The sequence below is a fragment of the Xenopus laevis genome, chromosome 5L (assembly GCF_017654675.1).
Source record: "Xenopus laevis strain J_2021 chromosome 5L, Xenopus_laevis_v10.1, whole genome shotgun sequence".
Taxonomy (NCBI): Eukaryota; Metazoa; Chordata; class Amphibia; order Anura; family Pipidae; genus Xenopus; species Xenopus laevis.
This window is the reverse complement of record NC_054379.1, coordinates 118,450,285-118,466,806: the sequence shown is the minus strand read 5'-3', so window position 1 is coordinate 118,466,806 and position 16,522 is coordinate 118,450,285. Positions and strand designations below refer to the sequence as shown.

At 38.2% G+C, this 16,522-nt stretch overlaps 1 protein-coding gene across 2 annotated transcripts in view; it reads right to left on the bottom strand.

Annotated features, from left to right (window-relative positions):
• The window catches only part of pld1.L (phospholipase D1 L homeolog), a 107,836-nt gene that overhangs the window by 87,726 nt on the left and 3,588 nt on the right, over nt 1–16,522 (bottom strand). Inside the window, exon 1 of one of the 2 annotated variants that reach the window (XM_041562039.1) lies at nt 12,103–12,257. The exons of the other annotated variant lie outside the window; for it this stretch is intronic. The gene's annotated coding sequence lies outside the window, so the exon portion shown is untranslated. Of the gene's footprint in view, nt 1–12,102; nt 12,258–16,522 lie in introns of those variants that run through there. 2 annotated transcript variants of the gene reach the window in all.

Here is a 16,522-nt window from a genome sequence, read left to right as displayed (position 1 = left end):
AATAAATAAATGGGGCTTAAAGCTATTGTCTGATTTTGCATCTAGTAAATAATAAAACATATGCTATTATCCACAAATTGTACTTATTTGCTTAATGGTACCTTTCCTGAGAATAGGCTTTATGCCACCCCCTTCTGGTGGGCTTCTTAGAGTAATTCTGCTTCTCAGTGCTGGCCAACTCTTTCCATGTAGTGGGCCTGTTAGCTGGCAAACTACATGTTTGTGGACAAAATAAATGTCATACAAAGCTATGTATGGACCCCATAGGCAGAGAGAGGGCTATAAAAATACATAGAAGGGCCACACCTGGCCCATGGGCTGCCAGTTGGACAGTCCTGCTGCTTATTATGACTGGATAACTTTCCCCTCCACACTAGTCTCTGAAGGAAACACTTGAGTTAGTGCACGGTTCAATTAACATGAATGTATCGTTGTACAGAGTTTCCCATTTTCCTTGTAAAGACGCAGTGTGCCTCCCAAAGCAACACTCATAGTTACATAGTTACATAGTTAAATTGGGTTGAAAAAAGACAAAGTCCATCAAGTTCAACCCCTCCAAATGAAAACCCAGCATCCATACACATACCCCTCCCTACTTTTAATTAAATTCTATATACCCATACCTATACTAACTATAGAATTTAGTATCACAATAGCCTTTGATATTATGTCTGTCCAAAAAATCATCCAAGCCATTCTTAAAGGCATTAACTGAATCAGCATCACAACATCACCCGGCAGTGCATTCCACAACCTCACTGTCCTGACTGTGTAGAACCCCCTACGTTGCTTCAAATGAAAGTTCTTTTCTTCTAGTCTAAAGGGGTGGCCTCTGGTACGGTGATCCACTTTATGGGTAAAAAGGTCCCCTGCTATTTGTCTATAATGTCCTCTAATGTACCTGTAAAGTGTAAACATGTCCCCTCGCAAGCGCCTTTTTTCCAGAGAAAACAACCCCAACCTTGACAGTCTACCCACATAATTTAAGTCTTCCATCCCTCTAACCAGTTTAGTTGCACTTAGTCTCTGCACTCTCTCCTGCTCATTTATATCCCTCTTAAGGACTGGAGTCCAAAACTGCACTGCATACTCCAGATGAGGCCTTACCAGGGACCTATAAAGAGGCATAATTATGTTTTCATCTCTTGAGTTAATGCCCTTTTTTATGCAAGACAGAACTTTATTTGCTTTAGTAGCCACAGAATGACACTGCCCAGAATTAGACAACTTGTTATCTACAAAGACCCCTAGATCCCTCTCATTTAAGGAAACTCCCAACACACTGCCATTTAGTGTATAACTTGCATTATTATTATTTACACTCACCATTTAGCATAGCCACTTTATCAATTTGATGACTAGCAGCTCTACCATTATCCATGCACCAGGGAATCAATCACTAATAGGTAGGTTACTCATTAAATGTATGCTACATAGGGGACACACACACACTAAGTACCTGGCTGGTAAAAATGATGCTTAAAGGGCATGTAAAGGCAAAAAATAAAATCCCATTTTTACTATCTTTAATGAAAAAGAAACCTATCTCCAATATACTTTAATTAAAAAATGTGTACCGTTTTTATAAGAAACCTGACTGTATGCAGTGAAATTCTCCCTTCATTTACTGCTGTGGATAGGAATTGTCAGACGGTCCCTAACTGCTCTGCAGGGAAATAATCATACTTATGAACAGCAGGGGGAGCCCTCGCCTTACTTCCCAGTCATGCAGAACTCAAGCAGCTTTGTTTATGACGATCCCTAAGCAGCCCAGACCACACTGAGCATGTGCACAGTCTTCTTCTTGCAAAGATGTATAACAAAGTTACAAGATGGTGACCCCCTGTGACCAACTTTGAAAGCATAAATCATTTGTTTGATTAGGCTTGTGGTGTAGTAAGTTCATGTTTATGTTTAGTATACAAAATATAGATAAATTGTGCGTTTCACTGCACAAGAGCACACTGCACCATTCACTATGCACATGGGAGTCCATGGGGGAGGTTGAGAAATTCAGGTAACTACAGAATAATCTGGGAAAGTTGACAGCACTGCATTAATCTCAGAGAAGCAAGTAAAATAGCTAAAAAAAAAAAAAAAGGGCAATGAACACTGAATTAAGTCTGGACATGCTAGTAATACTACTGAAAAATTACCAATAATCACTATAATAACTCCACACATCATTAATACCAATGAAAATGACCAGTAAGCTCTCTAACTACACACGCCAGTAAGATCCTACGAAAATTTCCAAAACACATTCCATTAACCCCATACATACCAGTAAGATCACTGAAAAATATCCAGTGAGAACTCCATTAATTAGAATGATCAGTGGATAGATTGAAAGCATTACCAGTAGTGAATTTTCTTCTTTCCTTGTGCTTCCCGCTGCTGCTTGGCATATGCTCTCACTCTCTCTCTCTCTCTGCTTGCCTTGCTGATTGCATTAATGCCTGTGAAAAATCCAAGATGGCTGCACCTCCAACATAACAACATGACATTGACATCATGCACACATGTCACACATCACTTCCCCCCTGTCATACTCTGAGGCCTGAAACCCCTCACCACAGCTGCAGTAAGTGTTCTGTGGTGGCTGGGGGGCATTTTTAATTTTACTTTTAATTTTTTTTCAGTTTTTCAGGTACCGAGGGCCTCCCCCCACATCTTCCTTTCATTAGGGTTGCCACCTTTCTATGGCCCACAATCCTGGGCAGGCAGGTGCTGTTGCAGGCAAGCCGAGATGTAGCTATGATGTGGCGATCAGCGATTGGCTTATTGCCATGTCAATAAAGGAGGATCCTGCACAGTTTTCCTTATTTGAAGACTATCTTGACCTAGGCAGCCCAGGTCAAGGCAGGATAGGTGGCAACCCTACTTCTCATACAGTTTCCAATCTATAAGAATTCCTTGTTTGCAAAGTTCACCTAAGTGGAACTCTTTGCATTAGACTTTCGAATAGCCTTTGGTCAGTCATAATTTCTACCACAAAAAGATTCTTACTCAACTTTTCACACCTAAATAAAATTATCATAGTGCCGTCTCCACATATTCTAGGTTTCTGAGTTGAATCTTTAAACTGTTACATGTTTATTTATAGGGCAATGTTCAGCTTTTACATAACTTTTATTATGTAATAGAATAGCCAAATCCTAGCAACTTTGCGTTTGGCCTTCATTTTTTATATTTTATAGTTTTTGAGTTATTTGACTTCTTCCCTGGCCCCATCTAAAAAACAAATGCTCTATAATGCTGCAAATGTATTGTTACTTTTTAATACTTGTCTTTCTATTGTGGCCTTCTCCTATTCAAGAAATAAAATTTCTTCTCCTATTCAAGTCTCATCCAAATCAATGCATGGTTGCTAGGGTAATTTGGACCCTAGCAACCAGATTGCTGAAATTGCAAACTTAAAGCAAATATAAAGCCTACATTTTCCTACCATGTATATAAGTTGGGCATATCATCCCCACCCAAGCCACATCATTTGTCCTGCATATACTCCCACCATTTGCCAGCACCATCACATTTTCCTACAATAAATAGCAGCTTCACCCGGTCGCCATTTGACACATCATCAGTAACATTGACATCTGCAAACAGGACATGTATGCTGTTCATGCAATGCAGGTTTACACAGGCACAACATATTTTGATAAAAAGTTTTGCTGGGGTTGAGCACTGTAATAGTTAAGCTGAGCTCAGGAGAGGTGGTTGGGGAAAAAATAGGATCAGACAACTAGAATTTCTATGGGAACCAGCAATCTCAGTAAGTTGAGAAGAACTAAGCATACGCATGAACCAACAGCCAAAGTAAATTCCTGAGGGAGGGGGCAGAGTGGGTTAGATGAGTAGAAGGATATCTACATGATTAAGGGGTTATGCAACCTTACTGTTAACCTTTTAAAGGAGAACTAAAGCTGAACTAAAGCAGTAGGCTAAAAATGTTGTACATTATGTTTTGGGCTTCTGTACCAGCCCAAAGCAACCACAGTCTTTTAGCAGGGGAAAATCTGTTCCCCCAAAGATTCCCCAGTAGCTCCCATCTTCTTTTCTGCTGATTCACTGCACATGCTCTGTGCTGCTCTCAGTTACTGAGCTTAGGGACCGACTCAAACATGTAGGGAAGTAGTGCAAAACCCTTGCTCTTATCCCTGAAAGCGCTCAGGCATAGATTCTGTGTGCTGTAAGCTGTTACCTAGCAACCAGCTGTTTGTGGGGGAGGGGTTACAACCCCTTTAAGGGCTGCTGAATAAAAAGCTAAATAACTCCAATACCACAAATAATAACAAATTAAAATGCAAATTGTCTCAGAATATCACTCTCTACATCATACTAAAAGTTAATTTAAAGGTGAACAACCCTTTTAAATAGTTCCACATTTTTTATCCCTTAAAGGGATTGTCATTGTAATGACAATTACGTATTGTGCATTTTACTTATTCAGATGTTTGAATTGTTCAGCACATTAGGTATTAGTGAATGCACTGTAGGTGTCCACATGCTCATTGAGAATGTGAATTAAAATCTGATGGCTGTTCACTTCAGTATTGAAATAAGACTGTACTTGCTTTAAGGTTAAGGGCAGAGACACACAGTCAGATTCAGGGATTTTAGTTGCCGGTGACAAATCTCCTCTTTTTTAGGGCGACTAATCGCCCCAAACTGCCTTCCCCAGCCTTAGTTTTCTGAAGTCGCCCGAAGATTCCTCGTGAGGCACCGTAGGACGACTTTGGAAAACGAAGCGCTCCGAGTGCCATCCCGCTGGCAATTTTCTTTCTAGCTGTAATGAAGGCAGGGGAAGGCAGTTTGGGGAGATTAGTCACCCCGAAGAAGAGGAGATTTGTCGCCGGGCAACTAATCTCCCTGAATCTGTCCATGTGTCTCTGCCCTAAAGGGACATTATATGGCATAAAAATAATATATTCCTTGTATGGGTTATTTTCTTGTCTAAGAGGTATTTTGTTTAAAAGTTATCCTTATCATGGTTTCCTAATTATCTGCCCACTGGAGGGCACTATTAATTAGGGTTTGTGAATGTGGTTGCTTATGCTGAGATATTATGAAAAACACATATATAGGAAATATTTGTAATGCTAACTCTACTTCTGTACAAATAGGGTATACTTTTCCTATGTCTAAAAAATGACAATAACAATTACCTATCATTTTATATTGTAATTTTTTTACTCTTTACATGTATGGGATCCATTATCTGGAAACTGTTTATCCATAAATCTCCAAATTATTATTTTTTAAAAAAAATGATATCCCTTTTTCTGTAATAATAAAACAGTATATTGTACTCAATTCCAACTAACATATGAATAATCCTTTTAATTAATTTTTTAATGATGTAATGAGTTTGATTTTTTAGCAGACAAGGTATAGAGATCCAATGAATATGAAAATGAAATATAGGGGCAGATTTATCAAGGGTCGAAGTCAATTCGAGGGAATTTTCAAAAATTGGAAATTCTAAGTAATTTTTTGGATACTTTGATCATCAAATAGGATACTACGACTTCAATTCGAAGTAAAATAGTTTGAATATTCGACCATTCGATAATCGAAGTACTGTCTCTTTAAAAAAACTTCGACTTCAATACTCCGCCAAATTAAACCTGCCGAAGTGCTATGTTAGCCTATGGGGAACTTCTAGAGCAGTTTTCTACGTTTTTTGAAGGCGAAGAAAAATCGTTGCTGAAATCCTCGTTCGATTCAAATGATTTAATCGTTCGATCAAACGATTTTACTTCGACTGCAAATGGCTAAATTCGATGAAAAAAAATTCGACTCCGATATTCGAAGTTGAAGTAATTCAATTCGATGGTCGAATTTTTATAGTATTTTCAACTTCGAAATTCGACCCTTGATAAATCTGCCCCTTAATATCTATAGTAAATAATGTATCCTCTATTGTCAAATATAAGGATATAATTTACAGGATCTTAATGACTCTTGTGTATTATATATAGTGAATAAAATACCCCCTCTTGTAAAATATAAGGATATTATATGTAACCGGGAGTTTCATGACCATATAAAAACACAAGGCCAAATAGCTTTTGTGTATTATAAATAAATAATCTGGTATGCAATGATATTAATTGTAAGTTATGTTTATTGTAAATAGTGATAGCTCTATTATTCTATCTATATAAACACAAATATATATATATTTAGCAGTGATATCCTCATGTATCCCTGTGATATAGTAATATTATGGTCTAGTTTAAACTCTTAAAACTCTTTTACATGCCTAGAATGCCACAATCTGTCTGTTTCTACCATCATATGTTACATTTTATTCTTTTTTTTCTTCTATATGTTTTTTTTTTTTTTCAATAACACCCCCCCCCATTTCTATAACATCAATTTAGGCCATACACATCTATTTAGTCCAATGTGCTTTGATCACAACAATGAGGGCTCAGTTACTTAAAGGGACACTAAACGCAGCCAAAAAGCTGTCCCACTGCATAGCTATATTTACAAATTAATTGAGAAGAAATGTATTTACATATTTATTACTTATACATATTACATATGAAACAACCAATAACCGATACAAAATGTAAAAAGGGTCCAGCCCAAAATAGCTTACAATATAATGCCATTTTGCCTTTATTGTATTACACTTATCAAACTGTGCCCTTCAATCGTAGCTTACAGCTTTTGGGCAGGAATAAATATAATATTCATTTAGGTTCTTCTTGAGGACAGTTACATGTATTTAATGAACAGGGTGCAGCAACTACAAGTATACTTACCATATACCATAAGTACAATGAAACCTGTATTTACTGTTTGCATTAAAATAGATTAGAAAATTATAGGTGGGACAGAGGTAAAGCCTTTTCAATTTCTTTGCCGCTTGCAGGCTTATTATGTTCTTACAAAGGTAGGGTGTGGTAGAAGCAGGCGATTGAGTCTTTTATGTTTAAGTCTTTAACTTAAAGGGGTGGTTAACCTTCAAGTTAACGTTTAGTTTGTTATAGAATGGACAGTTCTAAACAAGTTTTCGTTTGGTCTTCATTATTTATTTTTTAATTATTTGCCGCCTTCTTCTGACTCTTTTCAGCTTCCAAAAGGGGGTCATTGACCCCCATCTAAAAACAAATGCCCTGTAGGACTACAAATTTTGTTATTGCTACTTTTTATTAATCACTTTTTTATTCAGGCCCTCTCCTACTCCAGCCTCTTGTTCAAATTAGTGCATCGTTGTTAGGGTATTTTTAGACCCTAGCAACCAGTTTTCTGGTACTGCAAATTGGAGAGCTACTGAATAAAAATCGAAATAAGTCAAAAACCATAAAGAATAGAAAACCAATTGCAAATTGTTTCAAAATATCAGTCTCTACATCAGGGGTCCCCAACCAGTGGCTTGTGAGCGACAAGTTGCTCACCAACCCCTTGGATGTTGCTCCCAATGGCCTCAAAGCAGGCGCTTATTTTTGAATTCCAGCCTTGGAGGCAAATTTCGGTTGCATATAAACCAGATATACTACCAAAAAGAGCCTACTGTAGGTTGCCAGTCCTCATAGGGGCTACCAAATAGCAAATCATAGCCCATAATTGGCACCCCCAGGGACTTTTTGTATGCTTGTGTTGCTCCCCATCCTTTTTTTATATTTGAATGTAGCTCAAGGGGAAAAAATGTTTGGGATCCCTTCTCTGCATCATAAAAGTTAACTCAAACAGCCCCTTTAAATGCCGATTTTGGAGCCTGTTGGGAAGTGCTGGGATTGAAGTTGAACAGCAGGCAAGGGTCATGAGTTTTATAGTCCAACTTTATATCAATAATGGTGTTTCCCAAACTATATATTGCTCAAGGGAATACCACACCTAAGGTTTTGGCCCATCATCCTAATAGTTAATATGACATGGAGCATTGTAACAAGATAATTAATGTTTTGGTGTTTGGCCAGAATTATAGGAAGATATAAATGTTATGTTGCAAGATCCCACGGTTAGACAGTTACCCAACTTCCCTCTTACTTGACTGCTGTTATTTATAGAGATAACCTTAGTATGGGGAGGTCAGCAAATTTGTCTCTTTATCAGTGAAATTCTAATTCAGAGAAACATTTATATAAACATGCAAAATATATATATATATATACTAGACATTAAGCCCGTTAAATTAACGGTCGCGACGGTCCGTGGGGCACATGCGCAGTAGCGCAATCCCACGGACACAGGGACTGGACGCAGAGACACTTCAACTTTATTATATAGGATAGTGTTGCCAAGAGAGAAATGCAAGGTTCACTACAACTGATTGTAGCTGATCAGTCTACTATAGATCTGTACTAATTTGCTCCATTTTATTCTCTCTCCACTCAGAAACCAAAGTAGCCACAGATGAAAAAATGCCACTTGTGACATGAGATAGGTTTGAGCTACATAAAAATTATACCAGTGTGAGTTAAAATGGAGATAAAACTGCATTATGCATATGACCACCCTAGAACATGCCTACCCAGAATGAGTACAGGCAAATACATTTAAGTTAGATAATTGCTTACTGTACACTACGGCTACTTCTATACTTTTTTAGTATAAAATTACAAACCAGGGTATTACAGTGTATCCTGGTAATTATAGCAGGCTCTCCAGTACCCAATAGAAGAAGGAGACACAAAGCTTACAATTGCTAGCCTATTCAGCAATGTGGGCCATCCATAAACAGAAAGCACATTTATGCAGTTGCTAAAAAAAAATCCAGTTTCAAACTGGTTATTTAACTGGCTCTTGGCCATTTACTTCTTCCCATATCGCATCTGCTTAGTATTATCTGTCATTATTTGTGCTAGACATTCTCTCCTGCCTTTCCAACACCCACCCACACCTGATAACAAACAACTCACTTTTTGTGGACATATTTACCTAGCATGAATAGTACCTTACAGAACGTTCAGACTATGGGTGGTGTTACCTTCCAGTATTTCTTTCTCCCATCTGATGTAATTGCAACTGTTGTCCTGGAGCATACATCAAACAAAGAGAGCTTATTAAATATTATTATATGCTTAGTTGAGCTTTACTATTCTCCTTAGTTCTATCTGGGCAAGGGCATGCAAATTTATACAAGTTTGACACAACTGCTTAACTATTGGAATGCTGTCAGTGGGACATCAGCAAAATGCTAGGCACAGGCCTTTATAAAAAGGTAGTAAATATACAATCTCCATAGACAGAGGCGATTCTGGCCCCTCCACCACCTGAGGCAGCAGCAGTTGCTGCTGCCCCCCCTCCCCCATGCGATTACCTTTTTACGCCTGATCAGGTCCAGGGGGGTCCACGAGGGCGACGAAGAGGGCCAGTACGCTAGCACAGAGAGCCTAACTGCGCGCTCTGTGCTAGAAGAGCCGAATTTCCTCTTTGAAAAACAGAAATTCGGCTCTTAAATTACCAGGAGCAGCATGTTTGCTGCCTCTGGCACCTAGTGATGCGCTGCCGCCTGAGGCGAAACGCCCCTGTCCATAGACATTCCTGCAATCCTCTTGGAATGCAGATGATATATCATGTATAAAAATGTAATATGTCGACACTTGATGCACCTTGTCTGTGGGTTCTGATCACTCAGGTTGCCAGCTTGAACAAACAGAGCAGATAATGGTGACTGAGCAGATACAAATAGGGTTGCCACCTTTTCTGGAAAAAAAATACCTGCCTTCCTATATTTGTGCCGTTTTTCCCTATTAATAACATTGGCATCAAGCATCATTTTTACCAGCCAGGCCGGTGAAATACCGGCCAGGTTGCAACCCTAGATACAACTCATAATCAGCCAGTGGATAGACTAAACTGTATGATGGAACAAAGCTGTTTGGGGTGGAACAGAAAACTTAGCATGATTGTGTGTTCTGGAACCATAAAGGTGTTTACTTACACCTTGTCACCCCACTGATGGGATGTCACATTATCATAATCTAGTTTAAAGATGCAGTTTATATATAATTTGCTCTATATATAAACCATGCAAAACACATCCCACTCCAACTCATCAGTCTCTTGTTTACACCACTGTTTAGCCTCCATAATGACCTTTGTAGTAATTAAACTAACAATGTATTACGTAACTAATTCTAAAGCTGGCCATAGACACAAAGATCCGATCGTACAAATCAACGTACGATCGGACTTTCCCATCTCCCGACTTGCCACTAACCGATCAAAGTCTTACCATTCCGATCAAATAAAGTAGTAAAAGAACAGATCAGCCAATGTTCTGCCCCTGACAGCAATCATACGATAGTTATGTCTGACAAAGCTAGCGACAGTCTCCCACTGAAAATCATACGATCGGCAATACATGCAGAGATATTATCGGCAGGCGACAGATATTTTCTTACCTGTCCGATTGACCAAACGACCGATCTCCGAAAAATGTCGGGACCCTCCACACAAGGTCCGAAAATCGTACGAATCCGCGATTTGTACGATCGGATCGTTGCGTCTATGGCCAGCTTAAGGCAGTTTAATAATTTGTTGCTTCAGTATTGCAATGTAAAAAAACAAGTTTTCACTAGATTAATTGGTGGTGTACTCCAGTGCATTCTAAGGTTCTTAAGCACATCCATCATAGAGCCATCTTGCCTGTTATTTTATATTATACAGATATGGTACCTGTTTTCACAGTCATGGATGGTGTCATAACATTACCATGTACCACAAAGCACCCCGACCTATTATGGTCGAGGCATAGCATCCTTTAACATTCATATAGCTGCTTCTCACACTAGGGTGTGTACCTTTGGCTAGGATTTCTCTATAGACAAAAGTTTTCAGAGTAGTCCAGTGTTGCATGTCACCAAAACTTTCCACATCCCATGATTGAACCAAAACTTTTAAAACATTCTCTGTATAACTACTGTATAAGATACAAATGAACCATTTGAATACCCCTGGAACTGATGATTAGAGATTACTAGTGGCACTGCACGTGACACTATCCAACAGCCTAATTCTAGTCTATAAAATCTCCTTGTGTTTGTCTATATATTTGCATGCCATTTCACAGGGTTATTGTGAGCTTCAAGTTTTATGAGCCATGCCATACTGGAAATGCCAGTCTTCCTAAGGAAGTCAATTACAAATCCATTTTCCAAAGGGGAGTCTACTCTACACTAATAGACTACACCAGTGCGGAATGTCACATAGTCTGTGATAATTACATACTATATAGCCTTGTATAGGATTATATATCAAACATAACTGACAGCATAGACTTTATCACTTAAAGCAATTTTTTAGTGTACTGGTTTAAAGGGAAAAGTATAATGTGGATCAGTGGAACAGTTTAAACATATATTTCCATTAGCCAGATGCAAGGTATCATTATCACAAAAGCAGATTTGGGATTTTACTATTATAAAATTTTATGAAACCCCCTCTAAAAACCACTGGGACTTTTGCTGCTACTTTTCCAGTGATATAAGGATTAGCATTTAATTAGCTAGTGCGATAAATGTGAATCCCAATATCAACAAATGTACAAAAGTTAGGAGGAGGGGAAGCATGGGCACGTGGCTATAACACACAAATTTGCTAGGGTGGTGGGTGAGGTCCTGACTCATCAGATGCCCTAGTGATAACAGATATTTACTTATCTATTGCTATTTTAAGGCAATACATGAAAATACAGTTCTGGAAGGCTAAGAACAAGTTTGTTTCATTTTCCACATGACGAATGAAACACCGATTTTGGCCAAATAGAAAACTCCCTTGTTTATGCTTGCAGTTCCATAAGATTGCCAGACAATGTAGAAATTTGGGGACGCTTCCGTTAAATTCAATCAATTTGCAACCTAGCAATTTGCATGCATTAACTGTCTTTGGGTGTTTTTATAAATGACACTGCACTGTGATAGGAAGAGCATATAGTAAATGACCCTAGAACGACATATATTAACATTTAAATAACTAAGATGATTGACAGTTACAGAAACAAATCAAGTAGAATACCATTTCTTGCATACAAAGCACAATCACTCCTGTCACATAGTACAGAGAACAGCCCCCACAATATAATCTTCCTGGTACCCTGCAATGCAGCACAGATTCACAGCCATAACTCTCCCATGTTACCTGTGCGTGCGACAATGCCTTTCGTAAGATTCTGTTTCTAGTGCCTTAGGGTAGTGGTGTTGTGCTCAGAGTACAGCTGCAACTGACTGCAAGCTGAAAGCATCCGGATTCATTGAGCAACCTGTGAGACACACCCGCTAACAAAATAATGCAGGCAGCTTTTCCAGCCACTTAATGCAGTTACTATAAACGGCAAACAAGTCATTCTGCATTTAAAGAGAAAGCACACATTTCAACATTATTAGTACATTTGCAATAAAGTGGAGAGGTTTGTATGCTTTGTTTTACAATGTGCTCATGTCCTATAAATTAGATGGGTTGAGTGTTATGGGGGTGCCTGTATTTATTCTAATCAGAGTAGGGTGAGATTTGAGACTATGGATGTTGGGGGCAATTGCACCTGATTACTAGGGTACCTCCACGGTCAGGAAACAATTAGTTCTTTAGTTCAAAGGAACTTTTAGTTCTTTAGTTCAAAGGAATTGTTCAGTATAAAAATTAAAACTGGGTAAATAGATAAGCTGTGCAAAATAAAAATAATTTCTAATATAGTTAGTCAGCCAAAAAAATAACCTATAAAGGCTGTAGTGGACGTCTAACATAGACTGGATGTCTAACATAGTAGCCGGAATACAACTTCCTGCTTTGCACCTCTCTTACTTTCCTCTGATTGATTACCAGGTAGTAACCAATCAGTGACTTGAGGGGGGGGATATGGGTCATATTTGTTTGCTTTTGCATTTGAGCTGCATGCTAAGGATCAATAGCGAACACACTGAACAGTTATATCCCATTTAACCCACCTTAAAGTCGCTGACTAACTCTGAGTTAGAGAGCTGAAAAGCAGGAAGTAAGGTTCTGGCTGCTATATTAGACATCTGTTCACTACAGCCTTACATTTTTGGCTAACTAACTATATTAGAAACATTTTTTATTTTGTACATACTATCTATTTACCGATTTTTTATTTTTAAACTGATCTGTTCCTTTAAAGGGATACTGTCATAGGAAAACCTGTTTTTTTCAAAACACATCAGTTAAAAGTGCTGCTCCAGCAGAATTCTGCACTGAAATCCAATCCTCAAAAAAGCAAACAGGTTTTTTTATATTCTATTTTGAAATCTGACATTGGGCTAGACATACTGTCAGTTTCCCAGCTGCCCCAGTAATGTGACTTCTGCCTGCACTTTAGGATGGAACTACTTTCTGGCAGGCTGTTATTTCTCCTACTTAATGTAACTGAATCAGTCTCAATGGGACTTGGCTTTTACTATTGAGTGTTGTTTTTAGATCTCCCAGGCAGCTGTTATCTTGTGTTAGGGAGCTGCTATCTGGTTACCTTCCCTTTGTTCTTTTGTTAGGCTGCTGGGGGGGGGGTGATATCACTCCAACTTGCAGTACAGCAGTAAAGAGTGACTGAAGTTTATCAGAGCACAAGTCACATGACTGGGGGCAGCTGGGAAACTGACAATATGTCTAGCCCCATGTCAGATTTCAAAATTGAGTAATTTGAGCAGCACTGTAAACAGATGTGTTTTGAAAAAAACATGTTTTCAAATGACAGTATCCCTTTAACACAGAACGCATACAAAAACATAGTCTAAAGAAGTAAACTTATACAATGCCACATGCAGGGGATGACTAATAAGTGGATAGAGGGGCCTGTGTTGCTAATCTGGTAGTCAAAGGATAAATTAAATATTTGGGGCCCGTAATATTTAAACTATTCTTTGCACTGTCAGCACCCATAAGCCTCCCAGCTACTGATCACCTCATTAGGAACTGGAAATACAACTTAACTGGCCCTAATAATGTCTATAATAAGCTCTGCACAAGAATACATGTTTTCATACCATAGTTTTATTGCTGTGCACATTTGTACAGTCTTTTAAAAAGTTGCACATATCATAATTCCACCCATATTCTACAAGTAAAAGAATAAATAAAAAGTTAATTCATTGGGCACATGGAAGGGGAATATTGCATTAACATGGAAGTCCATGAAGGTGAGCATGGGGCAAATATGTGATATTTATTTTACAGCATGTGCCTCTGAATTTATATAGCAGCCGTGTACTGCAATAAGAAACGCAATTAATAGTCCGAGGTACGTAGTTCAATTTGTTTGGCTGGATTGCTAAATGAGCATATGACGCGGAGTGCAAAATGTGGGTACTGTAAATGCAAGGATTCATATTTTGTGCATACAAGCTTATTATGTGGGGAGTACTGTGCAGTGAAGTTCTTGAAATATTTGTCATTGTGGTACTTGCTACTAAAATTAAGTTTGGAGGTATGCAATTTACCCAAAAGGGCACACTTTTGCCAAAAAAAAAGAAGAAAACCCACACTTCAAGGGCGAGAATCAGAAACCCATGTTTCAGGTACATTTAAGATCTGCTATTACCTAAGTAACCATATGCAATATTGCTTTTTTTATAGGCCAGCCAAAAACTATTCCCAATTTTTTAGAAACTGCTGAAGGCTGGTTACACACTAATGTACAATCATATAACAGTATATTATTTATATATTTGCATAAATAGAGTTAATTGGGCTCAACAGCAAATTCTTTGTAGGTGTATCCAGTATTGTAACCTTGTCATAGAAATTGATACCAGCAAATAACCAGCTGAGTCACGCGGTTTGCTCATAGATGCTTTTAAAATAGAGTTAAAATAAACATGGTTAGTAATGCTGTATTTATTTGTACTTGCATCAACATTGGATCATAGCTTTGATTTTTACATGGCAAAATATCCACCACAATTTGCAGTCCTATGTAGGATGTCATTCAGTCAAATGGGTCAGTAAAATAGACTACAGTAGCCCTTTAATAACCCTAGAAATATTTGGGATGTTTCTATGTGCAATGGCAAGTGGCTCCAAAAACAAATCAAATCGAATGATATTCAATAATCTCCCTGCTACAAATATATGTTGACTACAAACACAATATTAAAGTGTCTTTGGAACAGGGTACTATATTGCAATGTTATCCAGAATGCTTAGGACCTGTGTTTTTTTGGATAAGTCTTTCTGTAATTTGAATCTCCATGCCTAAAGCCTGCTTAAACATTTTAACATTCACTAAACCCAATAGGATTGTTTTGCCTCCAATAAAGACTAATTATATCTTAGCTGGGGTCAAGTCGTACAAGGTACTGTTTTATTAATACAGATAAAATAAAATCATTTTTAAATATGTTAATTATTTCATTAAATGGAGTGTATGGCAGATGGCCTTCCCATTTCCCTAATTTCTCTGTGCTACTAAGATAGAATATTGGAAAGTTGTTGCAAAAGGCCTGTAAAGGGGGACAATAAAGAGTGTTCTGGAGCAAGAGAGAGTCCCATTAAGGATATCATGCTTTATACCACCTGCTCTGGGTACTTTTTTATGGAGGCAAAATGTTTATAACAGCATTGTTTGCTGACATTCTATAACCAGGAGTTGTCATGGACGAATTTGTCCCAAAAAAAATAGCGAAACGAATTGAAGTCAAAGGGGGTCAAAATTATTTTGACGCGTGTCAATTTAGACGCCCCCGACAATTTTGATGTCTGCAACATGTAACTTAGTGCGCATCTGTCTGCCATGTAATAATTCAGCTGGAGATGATTGGGTTGTTGCATGGCGCATTGCTCTGTAGTTATGTAGGAACTTTGTTGTAAATACTTTCCAAGATTTCCCAGTAAGATTTGCTGTCTGTAGTGCTTCTTTCAGACTTTTGTTGAATCGCTCGATTTCTCCATTTGCTTGTGGGTAATACACTGAAGATTTCCTATGCACAATATTCCTCTCTCTCAGAAAGAATTCAAACTCAGATGAGACAAACTGTAGTCCGTTGTCTGATATTAACTCCTTTGGATTACCTTCTCTGCTGAAGACTGTAGACAGAAATTTTAATACTGTAGCTGATGTTATATGAGAGACAAATGCAATTTCTGCCCATTTACTGTAGTAGTCTATCAAGGTTATAGCAAATCTGCAGTCTATAGGAGCATCTGTAAAAGGACCGACAATATTGATAGCAAGTTTTTCCCATGCTGAATCAGGGAATGGTACTGGTTTTACATCTGGTCTCAACTTAACTTTGTGTACAAAGTTCTTTGCACAACCCAGTGAAGTGTTGCTTTGTGGTGCAATTTTAGACACTGGCTGTGTGGCAGGCACTGGTGCTGTAGTAATGAGACCATCAATTAATTGTAGGTTTAATGCAGTAAAGAGATCCCTCCCAAGTATAGCAGTACCCTTATTCACAATGTAAAAGTCACATTTTACAGTATTTGATTCAAATTGTACAGTCACTGGCAAGCAATCAAGCACAGGGATTGGATCTTTTAAGTAACTGACCAGTTTCAGGGCAAGTGCAACAAGCAGATTTTTGCAAAGTATTTCAAGAAAATATCCTTTGGT